Here is a 21,209-nt window from a genome sequence, read left to right on the forward strand (position 1 = left end):
TTTTGAAAAGCTGAAGCTAACTTATAACATCGAAGACTGTAAACTTGTGTCGCAGATAACAATTGCTGCTACCGCTAACTATCTGCCATTGCTATTTTCGTATTGTGTTGACTTTTGTATGATCTTTCTATCTAGATTCCTTTTCGACGAGCGAGAATGGTTCAGTGACTCCCACTGATGCCACGTCGGCACCGGAACCAGCGGCACCATCGACACCAACAAGATCAGCAGCGTCGACACCGAGACCCGCAGCAGCGTCGACACCGGCAACCGGTTAGTATAATTGGAGAAAAAGTAAACTCTTCTAGCCTGTTGTCTGTGAATCTATACACACTTTTTAATATATCATTAATCGTATCAATAACTCATTAATATAACGTAAACGTACTTGCATAACAACAGGAAGCATTCCCAGTTATGGGAATGCAGGATTCATTAATAAACCTGTTCAGTATTTTTATAACTTTCCAGACGTACACCTATACTGTACACATGGTATTTTAAAGTTGACATTTACTAAAATAGATGTTTAATAAATACATTAAATACATTTACTCAGATGTTAAGTCGTTATATACTATATAAGTAATAGTAAGTTGTGGGCTTGTCTTTTTTTATGTAGAAGCTGTAATGATAATACATGTGAACAATTTACAACACACACAACCTTTGAATGAAACGTGACTTGTCCGTTTTTCTTTATAACTCATTCATTGTAATTATTTTTTTGGCCAGGACGGAGGAAACGAAAGAGGGAACAGGAGCATCTGACTGTCCTGAGGGAGATGCAGACATCGGATGTCGAGCAGCTGGAATTGAACCGGGCACAGCGGGAGCGACATTTATAGATGGCACTCGATGATGCAGCACATGCCCGAGAACTAGAAGCGGCTTTAAGGAGAGAGGAGATGGCTGCAATGTCGTCCTTCAACCAGGCCTTTCTGGGAACCCTGAGCCAGCTTGTCCAGGCACTGAACCGGCGGGATGCTGTTCCACCGCCCCTGGACTGAAACCCCTTTGTTTATTTTAATTTAATGTTTGCACTACATGTAACATATGTATATAGTTGGATGTGTGAATTTATATTAATATTATATTTTTTTCTATTTGTATGCGTGTTTAAATAAAACCTTTTTGAAACTTATTACAAACAGTGTCTTTTTTTGATGGTTTGCCTTTTTACAAGGGTTTAAACAAGTATTTTCAGATTTTATACTGTGATAACCTTTAATGAAAAACAGCAGAGACAACATATTTAATGATAATGTATTTATTTAGCAATTAAAATAACGCATCAGACCCTCCCGTACATCTCTGCCCTCCTCCTCAACACCCTGTGCCACTGGCACCACAGGCTCTGCTGCTGCAGGTGCATCCCAGTCATCGTCATAGTCCTCTCCATGACTCTCACAAAGGTTATGCAAAGCACAGCAAGTAAGAATCATAGATTTCACGATTGTAACATCACAGTCATTTCTTTTCATGAGGCAACGCCACCTTCCCTTCAGTCTACCAAAAGCGTTTTCAACCACTACCCGTGCTCGACATATTTTCTTGTTGTAGATCTTCTGTTCTACTGTCAGCCGTCCAGTGTCAGTGAATTGCTTTAGGAGCCAGTTCTGCAGGGGATAGGCAGAATCTCCCAGGATGTAGTAGGCAACATTCACCCCACCAATATTCCTGGTGTAAGCTGGAAAGTGGTTGCCACGGCTGGCAAACTCCCACAATGTGGACAGTCTTAAAACACGAGCATCATGCAAGCTGCCAGGCAGTCCTGCAAACACGTTCCAGAACAGTCCTTTTCCATCTACAACACCTTGAAGGACCTTGTCTCTCCATCACTGGACGCAGTTTGTTGTACAAATATATGAATGTTTCTTCCGACATTCTGAAGTTCTGAACCCACTGCGCGTTTGTGAAACCAGGAACAATAACATCCCACCACTCGGTAGCTCGGTTGAAAGCCCAAACAGACGGTTTGCCGCGGCGACTTTGCAAAGCTAAACAGATCTGAAACACATAAACCATGCACATTTTAGTACGTAATACTGGTAGCTATAAAGTTGATTAAATACTTTGCATATAGTATAGTATTTACACATATGCAAACGTTAGCTATGTTAGCATAACTTACCCTCTTGCGTCGGCTTTGAACAACCGGATTCGTCTCGTAGTCTGAACTCTGTAGTAATTCCCAAACTCTCCTGTTTTTTTCAGCAGTGTTTCGTTTTTCTGCCCTCAGCCTCGCATGAAACAACGTTTGTCTTCTTGCTGTGAGAAACAGCCACATCCCGAGGATCAAAAACAGCATATACTCGATTTCCCCCATTGTCCTGTGTGTGTGGGTAGCGGATGTGTGTCGCGTATAAGATTACGTCACGGCAGTTTCCTGCGGCGTCGCTATGACTACCGGGTACTATTTGTGGCGGTACTATCTGCAATGGAAAACGGAGCGAAAAGCGAGCCGAGTCGAGGCGAGCCGAGGCGAGTCGAGCCGAGTCGAGCTGGTACTGGTAATGGAAAAGCGCCATAAACAAATAATCTTTTCAACAGCCTCCTAAGACTGTAATTTAGACAAAATGTAATATTAAATTTATTACATTAACCTTTTACCATTCACCTTTGTTATCCAGACTCTTCTCAAACCTACAAAAGCCTGTCTTCATCTTTAGCCACCACCATGCCTAACGACCTTCAGGAGTTAAAACTATGTTATAGACATATTAGCTCAACATTAACTCTTCTATACATTTTACTTGCCCATATGGCAACCAACATCATGTCCCTCATATAATTAAGTTTTGTTACTGTCTCCGCAGCAAATAATGGCAATCACCTCATGGAATCAGCTGGCTCCTGAAAGCCCACTCCCGTTAGCTATTTATCTTTAATTTTCTTCTCTTCAGGGTGTCGTCCCCTGGCATAGTTGCAGACACTTGTCACAATGAAAAACAAGCCATACAATCAATGTGGTTTCTGGTGAGTGGTATAGAGGAACTCACATTTCTGGGTCAGACTGCCGTAACATTAATTTTAACCTCACAGCGCATCTCACCTCTCAATGCTCTGCTGACCCCGGTGGCCTCCAGTAATCAGCGCTCAACTCTCATACCTTTCTCACAAATAACACCTCCATCCGGAGGTGCCCAATGTTCGTGACCCCCTGCGTTAGGCTGTCCCCTGGCCAGGAAGATCATCCCGTCATTGAGTAGCCACTCGTACACACGTACACACTGGTGACCGCTCTTTCCCAATACAATCAGTTTTCTTCAACAGAACTCAGCTGTTTTCTGGAGCTTAGGAAAGGCACGTTCAAGAGTCACCAGAGCCATTCCGATTGCCTAATAGTGTTCACAGGGAGACAGGTTAATAACAACAGTATTTAATCACTTAAATCCATTAACTATCTTAAAAGCAGCAACCTAGCTACTTAGACTATACTCAGTGAATTTAGATCACAGCCGTACATTCAGTGTACTTCATCTGTAGCCGGAGCCATCGGTCCTGAATGGTGGAGACTAAATGAGACAAAGTTGTTACTGGTCCTAAAATACGCTAATCAAAATGTCACCTCTATCGTTTAAGGTCTGTATTATTTTAAAGACTTCTTTAAAGTAATTCAGTTTTACTTTTAACATTTTTAACATTTAAATACAAATTGCCCTCTGAATGGTAATGATTTCTTTTAACATCTCTGTGTCTATGGTTTTCAACTGAAACACTGTGCTTTACTATAAATAGCTTATTATCACTTATGACACAGGCTCAGATAACAGCTTTTAGCTGACATTGAATGAGAGAGAGACTCTGAGGCATTCAAGACTGGTACACTGCTCTCTCATATACTTCTAACATCAAACTTTTATCTACCATCTTTTAACTCTATCCCAGCTTAAGGCATCTTTGCCAGAAATTACATGTGTTTTCAAATAAACATAGTTTTACAGTTGTCTTTTGCCCACGTCAGGGAATCTAGACATTACAAATTTCCATTCAGATTGAGTCTCTGTCGCACTGGCTGTTTCAGCCACAGCACACATCAGATTTAGATAAGCGAACTGTTTCATTACAGCCAATAGCAGACTTATCTTTTGAAAGCAAAACATCAGCTTCTAGCTCTTTCATGGTCAACTTTTCAAGCTGTTTGTTTAATCAGATGCCTTTCTACACATTTTACATTTAGCAACTGTTAATTCAGTAGCCTACTACTTCTGCTTATTTGTTCTTACATAAAAATAATTATTCTAGTTCTCAATAACGTTTCACATTTCTCAATCTCAATTTTAATTGTCAAGTTCTCAACCATAGTTTAATATTTGACTTTAGTTTTCTCTTGGAGTTTATCAATCTCCAATTAGGATTCACACTATAAGTTTGACGAGGCAAGCACTCTCTGCTTGTGATACTTTTGCAGTTATTGTAAATCATCTGTGAGATTAGTCTCTCTATATCATCTAAAACCTTTTTAAAATGTTTAATTACAACACAATCATCCTTTTAGTTACTTTGATATATTTTGCAACTCACATCTGTTGGAGTCATTAATTTAGCATCAACCTGTATTCATCAATTCACTTATAAAAATTACTATTATAGAAATTACTATTATAGATATTTTCTTCAAAAGGATTCACTTTAAGACTTCAATCTTTTGACCTTTTTATCTCTTATTTCTCAGACGAAAAATGTCACTGTCGTCATTTAAACACTGATCTACTTTCAAAATCCAAAAATCCAAAAATGTGTTGTCATTTTATCACATTTTAAACACCTTCTCGGTGGGCATTTACAGTTACGTATTAAATGGTCCTGATGACCACCATTAAAACACTCTCGGCTCCAACTTACTGCACACCCTTGAAGCAGTGTGTCCCAAACAGGAATGCAAACCGAGCTGATAAGCAGTTCTCTGTATTCTTTTACAGTCCACCAGTGGCTGATTTAATCATAATAGCCCAATCATAATCTTCATCATTATTATTGGCAGAACATTAATTGTCATAAGCTGCAAAATATTCTAAGTTGTTTTCACAAAGTGTCTGTTTAACTTTAGTCACACTTGTCCAAGGAAATGATCTTCGACCCATAATTTAATATACTTGCTTTTTGTAATCATCGTAAGCAATACAAGGCTAAACATTTTAATTTTTCAGTTTCTTTGTTTGTTTGTAGCCAGTCAAGTTGTTGTTTAAATTTCCAAACAGAAGCAAAACTTATCAAGACAACCATTTACTTAATAATTTCTGCAAATTTCTCTGAAGTGAGGGCTTCAGAGCACAGCTGCTTACAGCGTTCGCTCTTTTCTGTCTCACTATTAGTTTCAGGACTGTTCAGGTTACTGATCAAGTTACTCAGTTTGTCTGCCATATCTTAATAACAGTTCAAACTCACCTGAAGTCATTGCAGAAATGGAGGCGGCGATCTTTGAACAACACAGCTTGGCTTCTCCGTGATGAAACTGCAGAGTATACTCCAAAATCACAGTTACATATACTGGTCCATGCCAATTTGGGTCACAACTTTTTTTTTCTTTTTTTTTTTCTCTCTCGGGATCGTTCCTGATGCATCCCTGGCAAACAACCCTATTTTTGTTAGTATCCCTAACTGCCTGATTCACTAAATTCGGGGATCCCCTATCTGAGATGGAAGAGATTGAGCAGTTTTACGGTGCCACTGGACCTCCCGTCCAGGGACGTACTCTGCTGGGGTGGTGCTACACCATTAATGCCCAGCGGGGCCCACACAGAGCACGCTTCGCTTGCGCTGTCTGCTGCCGTTACCCTTAACGACGCTCTCAGCGACTTCTTATCCTCTCAGCAGTAGGCCTACAACTTACTCCTTCACTCGCCTCATCGGAGTGAAGGCTACTTACTCCTTCACTCGCCTCATCGGAGTGAAGGCTCTCCCGCTCTCCTTCAAAATCTCTTCCAGTCAGACAGCCCTAACAATTAATAAAAGCTTACTACCTTGTGTGTTGATTTGCCAGAGATGTCACCACGGAATGATTGCCCGCCGCATCCTCCACCAAACTGTAAGGGGTATACAGTTAAAGACCCAGAGACAGATATGAAGAATGAAGACCCAGAGTCAGAATTATAAAAAATTAAAGAAAATATTTACTGAAGATAGTTTGCAGTTTCATCAGCAGAAGTCAGCTTCAATACTCGCACAGGAGTTCGTAGGCCGCCCCGCTTACAGTTACAAAGATCACAGCAGTTATACGATTTCCAAGGTCTAAGCTACGTCATTGCTTACAGGATGAATGATTCTCATTGGCTATGAAATAGATAAACACAGTAATTTTCCACACATATACAGATAGACTGAAGCATATCTCCATCGATTATGCAGCTGAAGCTAGGCACGTCATGACCTTCCAGGTCGCAGATTTGGGTTGCTGGGCGCCAGCATGTCCAGAACAACAACTCTGTCAATCTCCAATAATGCCAGTGGTTCCTTAACCTGTAACCAAGAAGACTAACACACACACCGACACACAGCTTTTCCAAGGTTGGATTTGGCCAGGCTCTCACTATAAACAGGAGAGTCCTCTCAAAACATCAAGATAATGCGTTCTTTCTCTCAAGGATAGCTAAACTTTAGTCTAACTGGAAAGAAAGGCTTTAACAAAGAAATGGCCCCTTAAACGATTGGCTTCAATGACCCCTATATGTTTTAACACATTGAAGACCTTTCTCAAACACAATACAAGTCAAGTCAAGTCAAGTCATCCTCATTTATATAGCGCTTTTAACCATGTAGATTGTTTCAAAGCAGCTTTACAGAGATAAAGATATAATTTAAGGTAACAGAGATTGGTTTGGTTTTATAGTGGCTCTTGAAAAATGTTTTTTCCAGCTAAAGTTAGTTTTAATTGATTCACTTCCATCTAAATGATAGTTTGTTATTAAGGGTAACCTTCTTTCTCTCAAGGATAGCTAAACTTTAGTCTAACTGGAAAGAAAGGCTTTAACAAAGAAATGGCCCCTTAAACGATTGGCTTCAATGACCCCTATATGTTTAAACACATTGAAGACCTTTCTCAAACACAAAACAAGTCCCTATTTCATTTCTGGAAGCTGTGTTAAATAAGCAAGCACTGCATTCAGATATCAAATACAGACATTAAAGAATACATGAAAAGAACATTTCAGTAATCACACTGGTAACTTATATAAATAAAGTAAAATCTCCAGAGAAGTCATTCAATTCATTTGATATTTAGAAGGACAAATATTGATTAATACCTTAATTATAATCAATCATTACATATACATTGAAGCAGCAGTGGATTCCAATCCACCCCCTTCATCTTGCAGCGGAAGCTGATGGTGAGGGCATCGGAGGAGTGTTTTTGGTCATCTGTTTTTGCTGCTGTTTTAAAAGATACTGCTGCAAATTGTACATTTTGCTGCCTGGCACACACTTCTGCCTCATTATAAAGAAAGCATATCCGTCTGCCCTGGTATCCCAAATCTTCCTCCAAGTGTTTTGTGCTCTGGATCCAAATCCAACAGTATTGTCATCCTCTGTCAAAACTGGCACTGGATCTGGCCTTTGAGACAGATACTGTTTAAGATCTTCAATTTCCTTGAAGCTTCTTGAATACTCAAGAAAGGAAATGAGGCTATCCTTGCATGGACCCTCTGGGTTGCACTGCCCAGCCTGTTCTTCTTCCTCAACCTTATCGGACAGGTACAAAGCATAGCTGACATCATTCTCTAATAACAACTTGAAAGACTTGCCCTTGTACTTGCCGAACTGAAGAATGCATTCTCCCAACACCTCTTGCTTGTCAGAGACATCCCCTCCTCTATGTAACACAACAGAACGGGCGTTCAACTTGACCAGATCTTCTCTTTGAGGTGTTGACTTGTCCTGCAGTAAGGGGTTGTCTTTAATTCTTTTTGCCTCTTCTGATGGGTCCCGGCGTAAATGGCCCGACGGGCCTTTCCTGAAAGACACTTTGACTTTCCCTGGGAAGAACACTGTTTTCTTCATGATGCTGTTCTGAAATCAGAATGTATTCATTAGTGTCTCAGCATAAGCATTTAAATACTTACAGTAACAAAATGAAATAAGACAGTTAATACTAAAGCATCAGTGATATACATAAAAGAGTTATTTTACAATGCTATAATATTCCATAATATTACTGTTTCTTAACTGAATAAATGCAGCCTTAGAGCACGTACTGTTTATTAAATTTGCATTATTTAATATTCATTATTTAAATTGCTTTAAAAATTTATATATGTATATATAAAAAGTTAACAAGTTAACTAATTAAAAATGTTAAATTATACCATTAAATTGTACACATATATATATATATTTGTTTCTAATTTAAATGTAATATATGTGTGTGTCTGATATTAATTACATTATAGGAGGACCAAACCCGCAGAAATTAAAAATTAATAAATAAACATGTAAACAAATAAAAAGATAAATTTGATAATAGGAAAATAAATAAAGGAATAAACGACTTGATAAAATAAATATGATTTATTCTTTATCAAACTAATTTTTGTATTATTTCCCTTAATTTATTTTCTGCTTTTATTTATTTGTTAATTAATATTTATATTTGGTCAGCAAGACCAACCAACCTAATTATCATGCACATCAAAAAAATGTAAGAATAGATATAAAACTAAAGAAAGAAAATTAAAAATAAATAAAGATTAAAATAAATAAATCTGGAAATAAATACATATTGGAATAAATAAATAAACAAATAAATGAATGCATAAATAAATATAAGTATAAATGGAACAAACAAATAAATAAAATAATAAATAAATACAATTAAAAATAATACAAATGCATTAAAATATAAAAGCAAAAAATTATAAATTAGGGGAAAAATATACAAAAATACATTTGATTAAAATGAATCATGTTTATTTTATCAAGTCTTTTATTCCTTTATTTATTTTCCTATTATCACATTTATTTATCTATCTATTTATTAATTCATTTATTGATTAATTTTTAATTGCAGGTTTGGTCCTCCATACTACTGCACATTACATCTTACTGCACTGTTAACATATATTTTAAGCATATATTTAACAGAATAAATTAGTGACGGAATAATGTTCTTTGACTTGTTAGGTGTACTGTTTCTTATCGTCACAATCCATTCAACACGATAACAATACGATTACATGACAATATACATGCAATTTAAATGATACAAATATTTGAATAATAATGTATATGCGGTCACCTGAGGGAAAATGTGTCTGCAATTTGCATACCCTTTGGTAAATGTATTTCATGAACAATGCTCACCTAACAAGTCAAATAACATTATTCCGTCACTAATTTATTCTGTTAAATTCATATTCAGTCAGTATAGTTCTGACAGCATGACTTAAGTATTACTTCATTCATTTACTCATTTATAATCATCCAGTCATAATGCAGCTCCTTCTTTAAAGATCTTCTAACATCTAAATAATGAATTAAATCAGCTCATCTTCATCTTCAAGTCCACATGGGTGTCCTAGCAGAGTAACAACATGTATTGTGCACATGAACCCAAAATTAAATGCCACTTCGGTTGATATTTTGTAATAAAAGGCAAGAACATTCAAACAAATGTCCAAACACATTTTTCGGTCACTTCATTTGAAATAGTATATGTATAAAGATGTATATTTTCTAAACGCTAGGTGTCAGTACACTCACTGGCTGTTACCTAGAGTGCCGTGGGCTTGCTATTTGTTCCAAACAACATGGCTTTTGACGCAAGTTTACAGTAACGATAAAAGCATGTGAAGATGCTTTCCAGCATTGACAGCATGCGCCTGCTTTAGTTTGTAACCTTCTGGAGGCCTAGCTTAAACTTTATAAAAGGAAAAAAAGTCACTGTTACAGGATTACCCTTGTAAAGAGTTATATTGGTAAGAAACAGTTTTGTCTACAAGCTAAAGATGACAACACCCCTTTGTAGTCTGGAACATGTCGGGTAGACCGGTAGCTCGCTGTGATCGTATAGTGGTTAGTACTCTGCGTTGTGGCCGCAGCAACCCCGGTTCGAATCCGGTGGGTTTTCTGGGTGCCATTGAAATTGAGCTCCATGTCACCACCTCTCCTCACCCCGTCCTTCAAACTACTCTTTTTGTGCACGGCGCGTGTCCTTGATGTGCTCTGGATGTTCGAGTGAATTGAAACTGGGACCTTCTTTGAAAGCATGAGTTCACAGGTTCGAACCCCTAGAGTAAAGACTGAAAACGAAACGCTCCTATTGATTTCGGAAGAATCTTGTTTCAGAGAGAATATGGTGCGTGTATATTTTCTAATCGCTAGGTGTCAGTACACTCGCTGGCTGTTACCTAGAGTGCCGCGGGCTTGCTATTTGCTACAAACAACTGCGCCTTTGACACAAGTTTACAATAACGATAAGAGCGCGGCAAGTCAACAGCATTGAAGCGTGTGAAGAGGCTTTCCAGACAAGTAGCAGTGAGTTTTTGTTCTTTTTCCTAGCATTATTTTCCTTTAATGACTATTATCATCAGTCTAATAGGCTGCATTCTCACTAATTTACAAATATATTTTGACATACCAGAGGTTTTGACGGCCGTTCTGAATCTTCGAAGAAGGAAACGCAATGCATTGGAGGACACTCTTTTTTCTGCGCCAATACGATTCATTTTGCTGTGCGTTCGCACGCAGCACGCACGCTTCTCGAACAAGAGCCTGGATAGCTCAGTCGGTAAAGCATCAGACTTTTAATCTGAGGGTCCAGGGTTCAAGTCCCTGTTCGGGTGAACGAGCTTCTTTTTGTGGAGCGGTACGTTTTGTTGTTGAGTTCTTGCTGATCTACACTGGCCTAGGGCAGCGACGCTGCAAGGCAGCAAGCCAAACGACATGCCCCTTTCAGACAGCTTGTAGTCGTGGCCGAGTGGTTAAGGCGATGGACTTGAAATCCATTGGGGTCTCCCCGCTCAGGTTCGAATCCTGCCGACTACGTTGACAGCATTCGTCTGCTTTAGTTTGTAACCTTCTGGAGGCCTAGCTTAAACTTTATAAAAGGAAAAAAAGTCACTGTTACAGGATTACCCTTGAATAAAGTAATGTTGGTAAGAAACAGTTTTGTCTGCAAGCTAAAGATGACAAGGCCCCTTTGTAGTCAGGGACACGTCGGGTAGACCGGTAGCTCGCCGTGATCGTATAGTGGTTAATACTCTGCGTTGTGGCTGCAGCGAATCCGGGTCACGGCAAGGTTTCCTGGGTGCCATTGAAATTGAGCTCCATGTCACCACCTCTCCTCACCCCGTCCTTCGGCCTTCTCTTTTTGTGCACGGCGCGTGCCCTTGATGTGCTCTGGATGTTCGAGTGAATTGAAACTGGGACCTTCTTTGAAAGCATGAGCTCTCAGGTTCCAACCCCTTAGAGAAAAGGCTGAAAACGAAACACTCCTATTTATTTCGGAAGAATCTTGCTTCAGAGAGAATATGGTGCGTGTATATTTTCTAATCGCTAGGTGTCAGTACACTCGCTGGCTGATACCTAGAGTGCCGCGGGCTTGCTATTTGCTACAAACAACTGCGCCTTTGACACAAGTTTACAATTACGATAAGAGCGCGGCAAGTCAACAGCATTGAAGCGTGTGAAGAGGCTTTCCAGACAAGTAGCAGTGAGTTTTTGTTCTTTTTCCTAGCATTATTTTCCTTTAATGACTATTATCATCAGTCTAATAGGCTGCATTCTCACTAATTTGCAAATATATTTTGACATACCAGAGGTTTTGACGGCCGTTCTGAATCTTCGAAGAAGGAAACGCAATGCATTGGAGGACACTCTTTTTTCTGCGCCAATACGATTCATTTTGCTGTGCGTTCGAGAGCAGCACGCACGCTTCTCGAGCAAGAGCCTGGATAGCTCAGTCGGTAAAGCATCAGACTTTTAATCTGAGGGTCCAGGGTTCAAGTCCCTGTTTGGGTGAACGAGCTTCTTTTTGTGGAGCGGTACGTTTTGTTGTTGAGTTCTTGCTGATCTACACTGGCCTCGGGCAGCGACACAATCTAAATAAGTCCTAACAATTCCTAACACAGGTCCTAACAATCCTAAATTACGTCCTAACAGTTCCGAACAGCGGGTCCTAACAGTTCCGAACAGCGGGGCAAAACAGCCATTGGCTGGACGGGCCAAAACAGTCATTGGCTGAAACATAGTCTCGTGACCACCGTCATAAAGAGCGACGGCGCGAAAAGGACTCGTCATTCACCCCATCACTACCTGAGACGGTTTTTGTGTTTTGATGCAGGCAAGTACAGTTTAATTAACATTTTAACGTGAAAGAGAAAAATTATCTATTCGTTGGACATTACAGTTCAAACTCGGTTTAGGTTGCACACGTTTAATTCAGCTATCTTTATTTGTAATTCGTTGTTTTAACACTTATATAGAGTTCGGAGGCCATGTTTTGATATAGTGATATAAATCGCGGCCTTCATACTGCAAAAGCTTAGCCGGACTGGTTTAAGATAACAGTATATAGACTATAAATGAGGATAATAATTCCTATGATGATTAATGTTAAAATACAGAGTGGTGACTTGTTTTGTATTAACCATAGAGTGTACAAATAAAACCGTAATAAAAAGCCTAATAACTTTAGAAACTAATTATGTTATAATTTTTACATAATGAACTGCTTTATTTTTACTCTCTGTTGCTTTTTACTGTTTTCAATTTATTAGTTTTTTTTTTTCAATCGCTAACAAGCGCTTACCCATACTTCAGATAATTTTTCTAAACTCTTAAAACAGACTCACACCCACAAAACACAATTGGCCAAATGGATGATTTTCTTCTCAAAAACACATTTTGAAAAACACACTCTTCATTTCAAAATAGAACACATCTTTCTCTGCATACACTAACTTTACCAAAACACTGAAAATCTGACTCAGACTCAGAAATTATTCTGTCAAAGAATAACACTTGTTTTCACGTCACAAGGTACATGCAGTCAATCAAAGTACACCCAGTTTCAAAATACTGGCTATTGTTGACATTACAAAAACTTCATAGACTTTAGTGTTTCAGTTTGAAAAACATGCAAAACATGCAGTCCACCGTTTTTACACTACATTTCTTGGTTGGGAATTGTATGTCCACATGTACAGTAACTTTACTTTTTTCCAGCCTCTCTTAGTGAAAGACCGTGGTTGATTACATGGTCAATGATAGTGGCACGGATTTCATCACTGACTACTGTTCTTGCAGCCCTTGGAATGCCACCACCACACATTCTTACACCTTTACCTTGCCCTCTCCTTGGGCCTTCTCTTCTCCCTGGCCCTGCTCCTCTCACTTCACCTCTCATCTCTCACTGCACCCCTCACTGCACCTCTCACTGCACCTCTCACTGCATCTCACCTCTCACTGCATCTCACCTCTCACTGCACCCCTCACTGCACCTCTCACTGCATCTCAGCTCTCACTGCACCCCTCACTGCACCCCTCACTGCATCTCACCTCTCACTGCACCTCTCACTGCATCTCACCTCTCACTGCACACTGCACCCCTCACTGCACCCCTCACTGCATCTCACCTCTCACTGCACCTCACCTCTCACTGCACCTCACCTCTCACTGCATCGCACCTCTCACTGCACCTCACCTCTCACTGCACCTCACCTCTCACTGCACCTCTCACTGCACCACTCACTGCACCCCACCTCTCACTGCACCTCTCACTGCACCTCTCACTGCACCCCTCACTGCATCTCACCTCTCACTGCACCTCTCACTGCACCTCTCACTGCACCACTCACTGCACCACTCACTGCACCCCTCACTGCATCTCACCTCTCACTGCACCTCACCTCTCACTGCACCCCTCATTGCACCAATTTGAATTTAGTGCAACGTAATCATTCATTCTATTTACCATAGTTTAAAAATTGTCTTTTAACATGGTTAAATTAACAAACATACGTAATTTGACAACCATCCATGTGTAAAATCCCTCTTCTACATAAAATTTGTCTTAAATGTTTTCCCCTAAGCCTTTTCTTTAAATTTCATTTCATTTGTATCTCTCTGAAGTTGTTCTCAAGTTGTCTGGTATTTACCCTGTTGTTTCATATTTATAGACATGACTAAGACTGGTAAACCAGACTCATACTGGCATGACATCATGTGCAAGTATGCCCAAGGGAAGTACCACTTCTCAACAGGCAAGAAGCCAGGGGCGAAGAAGTGGAAGCATGCCTTGGAAAGAATTAATAACTGTCCATTACACAAACAGACCTGTGCATATGATATATTTGGGAAAATAATCACTTGCAAATGTGGTTATCATAAGGTATGTAATGAATGTGATTATTTTACCTATGCTGGTGATCATTACTAATTTAAAAACATTTTTTAATAAGAGAAAAATGTTCATTATTTGAGCTGTAAAGCCTGACATGAAATAATAGTCAGAAAAAGGTGTGTGTGTATATATATATATATATATATATATAATGCGCACAAACTGAGCAAAGCTGTGCAATTTAGTGCAAATGCTGTCAGTACACTAGATTAATTTCTTAGCTTTTAATTTAAATCAGTGAGGTCTTTATAATGGTATAACAGGTTACTTGAATAAAATGCATATAAATGTCAATTTAACTCGCAGTAAAAAGATGCCTGCACAAAGACCTGAAGGTGGGTGTTTTTACAATTCTACTTAAAGGTGTATTACTTTCCTTAAAGAACAACAACCTATGAATCAGACGACAGTTTGCATGTAGTAATTGTGTACAACATGTTTTTCAGCAAAGTTTTGATTTTGATAATTTGCAGATTTTGAGACCTAGGGAAAACACTAATCCTAGGGAAAACACTAATGCTTTTTTTACAGTCAGCAGAGCAGACAGTGTTAGGCATGCAAGCAGGACCACAGAGCAGTGGAGGCATGCAAGCAGGACCACAGAGCAGTGCAGGCATGCAAGCAGGACCACAGAGCAGTGCAGCCATGCAAGCAGGACCACAGAGCAGTGCAGGCATGCAAGGAGGACCACAGAGCAGTGCAGGCATGCAAGGAGGACCACAGAGCAGTGTAGGTGCAAAACCTGCCTCATGGAGCAGTGCAGGTGCGCAGGCAAGACCAGCCTCATGGAGCAGTGCAGGTGCGCAGGCAAGACCAGCCTCATGGAGCAGTGCAGGTGCTCAGGCAAGACCAGCCTCATGGAGCAGTGCAGGTGCTCAGGCAAGACCACTGAGCAGTGCAGGCGCAAAACCAGCCCCAGAGAGCAGTGCAGGCTCAAGATCAGTCCCAGAGAGCAGTGCAGGCTCAAGATCAGTCCCAGAGAGCAGTGCAGCCTCAAGATCAGTCCCAGAGAGCAGTGCAGGCTCAAGATCAGTCCCAGAGAGCAGTGCAGGCTCAAGATCAGTCCCAGAGAGCAGTTCTTCAATAAAGTGTGGTCTTTGTGGTGAAGACATTGATGTGGACTGTTTCTCCGAACATCTGTCAGATTACCATGTCCAAGAATGTTGTGACCAGTGTGGTGCAAAAGTCTGGGGTGCGGTTGGACTTCTTCACCACATTGAAACTAATCATCCTTGTACCAGTCTTGCAGGGACAGAATCTGTGGATCCACCAACATCTTCTCCAACAACATCATTTACTGAATCACCCGCATACATTGAAGAGCAGCAAGGCGTTCCACAAACTGCACCTCAAACACCATCCCTGGAAATTAACCTGAGGCCTCCAGTAGTGAATTGGGTGAGTTTTCTCCCCAAACAGTTCTGTCGAGTTATTAAGCCAGCAGACCAGAAGTGGATCGCGCAGTGTCTATATGACGCCACAGGACGACTTAAGCAGCAGTTTTCTCAAAACTGGTTTCATCCACCAAGTCCCAGCAAGCCTACAACTTCACCTCCTGATCCTAACACCTACTTTAGACAGCGTATGTTTCTGTGGGCCCCAATGAGAATGTGGGGTATTCCTCTGAAGTGCACACAGTGCAATAGGAAGATGCACCATTCAGGAATCTACACAAAAGTGAGGGAAGTCATTGATATTGACTCGAGATATTATTTAATTGGAGTAGACTACCCTCGCTGCAGTAAGTGTAAGATTCCTGTCTGCCCTTGGAGTTCGGAGATCCTCAAACAACTAGATCCCTCCCACAGAAACAAATTCCCCGCTGTTCTTACCACTCACCTTGCACTTGACAGGAAGTGTGTGACTTTGTTGAAGCCTAGAACTGCTGGGAACAGCTCCAGTTTCTTGCAGCAGGCGCTTGAAGAAGTTCACAGCGAGGAGTGGGCAAGACGTACCATTAACTATCTGACAGACTGTGAATTTCACAAAAAGAAATGTGCCCTGACACAGGCTGAAGTGGTATATCAGCAGCCACCGCCTTTTTGCCCCCTACCTCTGGCACAGTGGTTTGAGACGGTTCATGCCAACGAGATCCTGAGTCACATTGATGAGCTAAAGGGTGTCATAACATCAACATATGGTAGCATCCTGAAGCTTGATTCTACCAAGAAGGTAAATGTATATAAAAAGAGGCAAATGCATGTTAATTTCAACTTGATGTTCAGAGATTTTTACCTGATTGTAATGTTTGTGTATTTATATAGATAACTAAAAAGCTTGCTGGTGGCATTGCGGACATTGCTACATGGATGACCAATGTTGGCAATGAGTTTGGCCAAGTCCTGAACTGTGTCCTAACCACTGGTGAGGGAGCTGGCATAGATGACTTGTGTCAGGGCATCGTAAAGCGATACAAGGATGCTGGGGAGCCAGAGCCAGCTGTGATTTACGTTGACCGGGACTGCTGCAGCGAGACAGGTTTGTTACATTAAGTCTTTACCTAATATGAATGTGTTTGTATTTCTAATTCATATTAGCAACCATTTCAGGCATGTTTCTAAATTACTAAAAACTAAATTTCATTCCTGTACATGGTTTTTCTAGGTGTTTGTTCATATTCTTTAAGAACACTCATAAAGAGAATTTTTAGAACTATTTACTATAGAAATTTATATTTTTTTAGATCTATTTACAATGGTTCTAAAATTCTTAATTTCTATTTACAGTAGCAATTTACTATGAGAACCCTGTTCAGTGTTTGCAATCAAGTAGACAAAAGCTTATGTAAAACAGCATTGTTATATTTCTTTAATGATGCAAATGTAAATCTGAGAAAACAATCACTCCTTGTTTCTCATTGGTGTAGGCGTGACTCCAGTTCTTACCTGGTTCCGACCATGGAATATCACAGTGCGACTTGATGTGTTCCACTTCATGCGGCGGTTTACTGCTGGCCTTACAACGGAGCACCATCCACTGTATGGCACTTTCTGCTCCAAGTTGTCCAGCTGTATATTTGAATGGGACAAGGATGACATCTCTCGTCTTAAAGAGGCGAAAAAGACCATGCTTTTAAAAAAACATGGGGGTCATATTTCAACAGAGGCCCAAATCCTGTCAAGCATCACCTCCAGTGAGCTGGCCAAGCACTGCAGGAGGAGGACACGCGGAGTTGAAGAAACTCGTGTCTTGATACAAGGACTGCTGGACTCCATGTGGGAACTGACCGACACCACTGGTTTGCGCCTCATCAATCCAGAGAGCATGACACGTGTGTGGGAGGTACAGCAGAAACACTTACCTTGCATCCAAGATCCACCCGGTGTTCAGTTGTACACAAAACTGGGCTCCGGTTTACAGAAGGGTGACAAGGTTCTGGATGTACTGAGGTGTGGCAGAGGGTCCTCCTCTCTGGAAAGCTTCCATCGCCACCAGTGCACTTTTATTCCAGGTAAATTGAAATTATAAAACAATATTATGCATATATTTAAATAGTGTTGTCACAATACTGAAGTTGCTGACTTCGAAAATTAAAGGCACCAAATTGGAAACAAACCTTTTTCTTAGGCCTGGTGGTTCTGAGTGGGGGGTTATATAATAGTATTTTAATCATGTGAAACATTGTCTTTCAGGTTGGAGATGTAATGCACTACATACGCAGATGTACATGCTTGAGGGTGCATCTAGGTGGAACATCAACCGAGCTCATCAAGCTGTGGACATGAGTGGTACATCACTTACTAAAATGTATGATGTACGTTTAATGTCCCACATGAATGTCCTCAGCAACAGAGTCCTTGGATGTGCACTCCTGCCAGAATTCAAACCTCCTGGGAAACCCACTGGTAAGATTCACCATTGTACACACTATTACGATAGTGATTCCAGGCATCACTGTGTGTTTTCAAAGGCTTTGCATGCTGCCTGAACGCTAACCAATCAGACCATCGTTTTCATGACTGATCATTGCTGTAAAGGTGCTTGTTCCTAGTTATAAGATATGTCAGTTTGTGAAGTTGAAGTGTATTTGTTTTAGTTTTTCTTTTGTGATTTTTGCTTTTACATTTTTCATGTTAATCGCAAAATAGATTTTTCATTAGCAACACTACATTCATCACATGCACTGTAGCCTACTGCTTTAGCCTGATATATAGCTCTTATTACAAAATGTTTATTGAATCTTTATGGCAGATGAGCGTATAGCTGTGGAGTACTTGCTGGCACAGTCTGACAGAGGAGACCTGCTTTCTCCACTGGAGCAACATGAAATCGCCTTGCCAGAGATGGAGGTTGAAGTTCAGGAGGATGAGTGTCTGGATGTCACAATATGTGATGCGGCAGACCTCAATTTGGGCACACACACCCTTGCAAGTTCCAGCAGTCATGGTGATTCATTGATCTCACCTCTGGTAATGTCAATTTTCTTGATCGTTTTGAATTAAAATTACATAGGAATGTTAATGTTTTTAGGAGCAATGAATGAGTTGCTTCATGATTAAACGTTCATTTAATTAAAAGATTAATAATAGTCAATTTGAACAGTCAATTTTGTAACTGAAGTTTATTCTTCTCTTTAAAATGTTTTTAAAAAATCTAGGAAACCAGTGTGCCAAGTGGTGGCTCTTACAGTCCTGACATTGAAGACATTTCCTGTGCTGGGCCCAGCACACCAGCTCCGGTAAAGTTTCTAATACCTGATGCTTGTAATTTGTGAATGGTTTATCAAAGTATCAAAATAATTTCCTAATCCAGGATTCTGTTTTTGTTTCCATTTCTAGGACAGTAGATGTGATTCAAGGGGTGTTCCTGGATGGGAGGCAGTGGATAACCTGGCAGGCTATCTCGTCAGTCTCAACCGCACGATCACTGGTTTATCAACTAACGAGATAGCAGAGATCTTGCGGTTGTATTCGTATTTGCATACCATTGATCAGTCCCCCTCCAAGTATTCCCTTAAGTGCAAGAAAAAGACCTTGGAAGGTCCTTGGAGAGCTTCTCGGAAGCGTAGTGGCTCAGCCCCTGGTCAGCAAGCAGCTGAGAGGTGAGTTAAATTGTAGTGCACCGGTGTTAAATTTGAGTCTTGTTGAATGCTCCCTGTATAATTTAATTCCTTTCAAAGGTTAAAAATACTTTCAAAAAACTGTTTTGATGAGATCCAGGATAGATCATAAAGTCTATCTCTCATTGCCATACAATTCCAAAACATAATCAGTCTATATGTTTACAAAGCTATAATGAACCATAGAATACTAATCATACATAATACAATCATGCATCTTTTTATTCACAGACTGTTCATGACTCATGGTCAGGCTGCCCAGAGACCTGATGCCAACAGGGTTTCAGAATGTGTTGCACTCAAGCTTCTGAAGGAATTCAGGGAAGCCAGAAATAGGCCTAAAGATAACAAGGGCAAAACCTTTCCCATTCCTCAGGCAATTGTGATGATTTATAGCCACATCAAGCAGCTGCTTGAAGACTGCAGAGAGCTACTAGACCAGACCAACTTGGTGCTAGTTACTATAAACAACACCACAGTGTCTTCATAGTGAGTTGGATTTCAGCTTCCTAAATTCACTTCAGTAATATGAAATCTATTCCTATGATGAACGACTGCACTTCTGAAATAATAAATCTTTTGAACTATTCTCTATTCCACATGTATTTGTATATAACATACATTAAATGTATACATTGTTTTCAGACACCGTCTCATTTTGAAACTTGCAACCTTTTATATGTCTGCCAAAAAAAGGATTTAAAAAATTTGGTAATAAATGCATACATTGTTTCACAAAAGCTTTTCAGAAATTCAGAATGTTACGGTTTAGAATACGTTATTGCTTATTACACAGCTTTCTGAAATGCTTGATTCTGATTTGTCAGTTGAGACATTCCACAGTCTGTTTTTCTCTGATAATGTTCACAAAGTGCGAAGTTCATCAATTACGAAATTAGGTCAATTCGGCTATAAATCAGCTGTAATGTTATCAGTTTAGTTATTGTCCAATAATGTCAGTATAGTCAAATTGATAATATTGCTGAATGTTAAAGGAACACGCTGACTTTTTGGGACTTTAGCTTATTCACCGTATCCCCCAGAGTCAGATAAGTCCATACATACCCTTCTAATCTCGGTGCGTGCTGTAACTCTATCCGACGCCCCCACCGCTGGCCTAGCTTAGCACAAATACTGGAGGTAAATGGCTCCATCTAGCATACTGCTCCCAATAAGTGACAAAAAAACATCAACATTTTCCTATTTACATGTTGTGATTTGTATAGCAACAGTGTGTACAAATAACAAGGCCATATGAGACGCAGGCTTCTTCTAACCATATACATACTGGGAAGTATATTCTCAGAAGGTGAAGCACTGCTACTTGGACGGAGTGATTTACTCGCAGCACCTGAGAACTGGTGAGGAGCAGAGAGTTTGCTCAGAGTTGGAGTAAATCACTCCACAGAAGTAGCAGTGCTTCGGAGATACGGTGAATAAGCTAAAGTCCCAAAAAGTCGGCGTGTTCCTTTAATGCTGAAGTATCCAAGTGATGGATAGTTTTTGAATAGTTTAGTGTACATAGTTTATAAAAACAAATCAGTAGAGATGTTTTGTAAATGTACTGTGGGTAAAGCTAAAAATGTCTGTTATTCTTTCCCAGGCTTCTCGACAGACAGAAAAGAACTGACCGGGACACCTTGCTACAAGGAGTGGAGCTTCCCCAGCCTGTTGGTTTGGCAAAGGAGCCACTGCCAAAGCCTAGAGAACTCCCATCTGCACCTGTTGAACATGGACATGTTGCCATTGAGTTCCAGGAGCCTGAAAATCGGGAGGGTGAGGCAGTTATACGCCAACGTAAATGTGCAC

The 21,209-nt window shown here is 40.2% G+C and overlaps 2 non-coding genes across 2 annotated transcripts; both read left to right on the plus strand.

The window, feature by feature from the left end:
- Window positions 1-10,708: 10,708 nt before the first annotated feature.
- On the plus strand, window positions 10,709-10,781 carry trnak-uuu (transfer RNA lysine (anticodon UUU)). Its single transcript has one exon. It is a non-coding gene; the product is annotated as a tRNA-Lys (tRNA).
- Window positions 10,782-10,901: 120 nt separating this feature from the next.
- trnas-uga (transfer RNA serine (anticodon UGA)) lies at window positions 10,902-10,983 on the plus strand. Its single transcript has one exon. It is a non-coding gene; the product is annotated as a tRNA-Ser (tRNA).
- Window positions 10,984-21,209: the final 10,226 nt, after the last annotated feature.

The sequence above is a fragment of the Siphateles boraxobius genome, unplaced genomic scaffold (assembly GCF_051911475.1).
Source record: "Siphateles boraxobius isolate OS27281-9 unplaced genomic scaffold, OSU_SipBor_1 23, whole genome shotgun sequence".
In the NCBI taxonomy this organism is placed as follows: domain Eukaryota; kingdom Metazoa; phylum Chordata; class Actinopteri; order Cypriniformes; family Leuciscidae; genus Siphateles; species Siphateles boraxobius.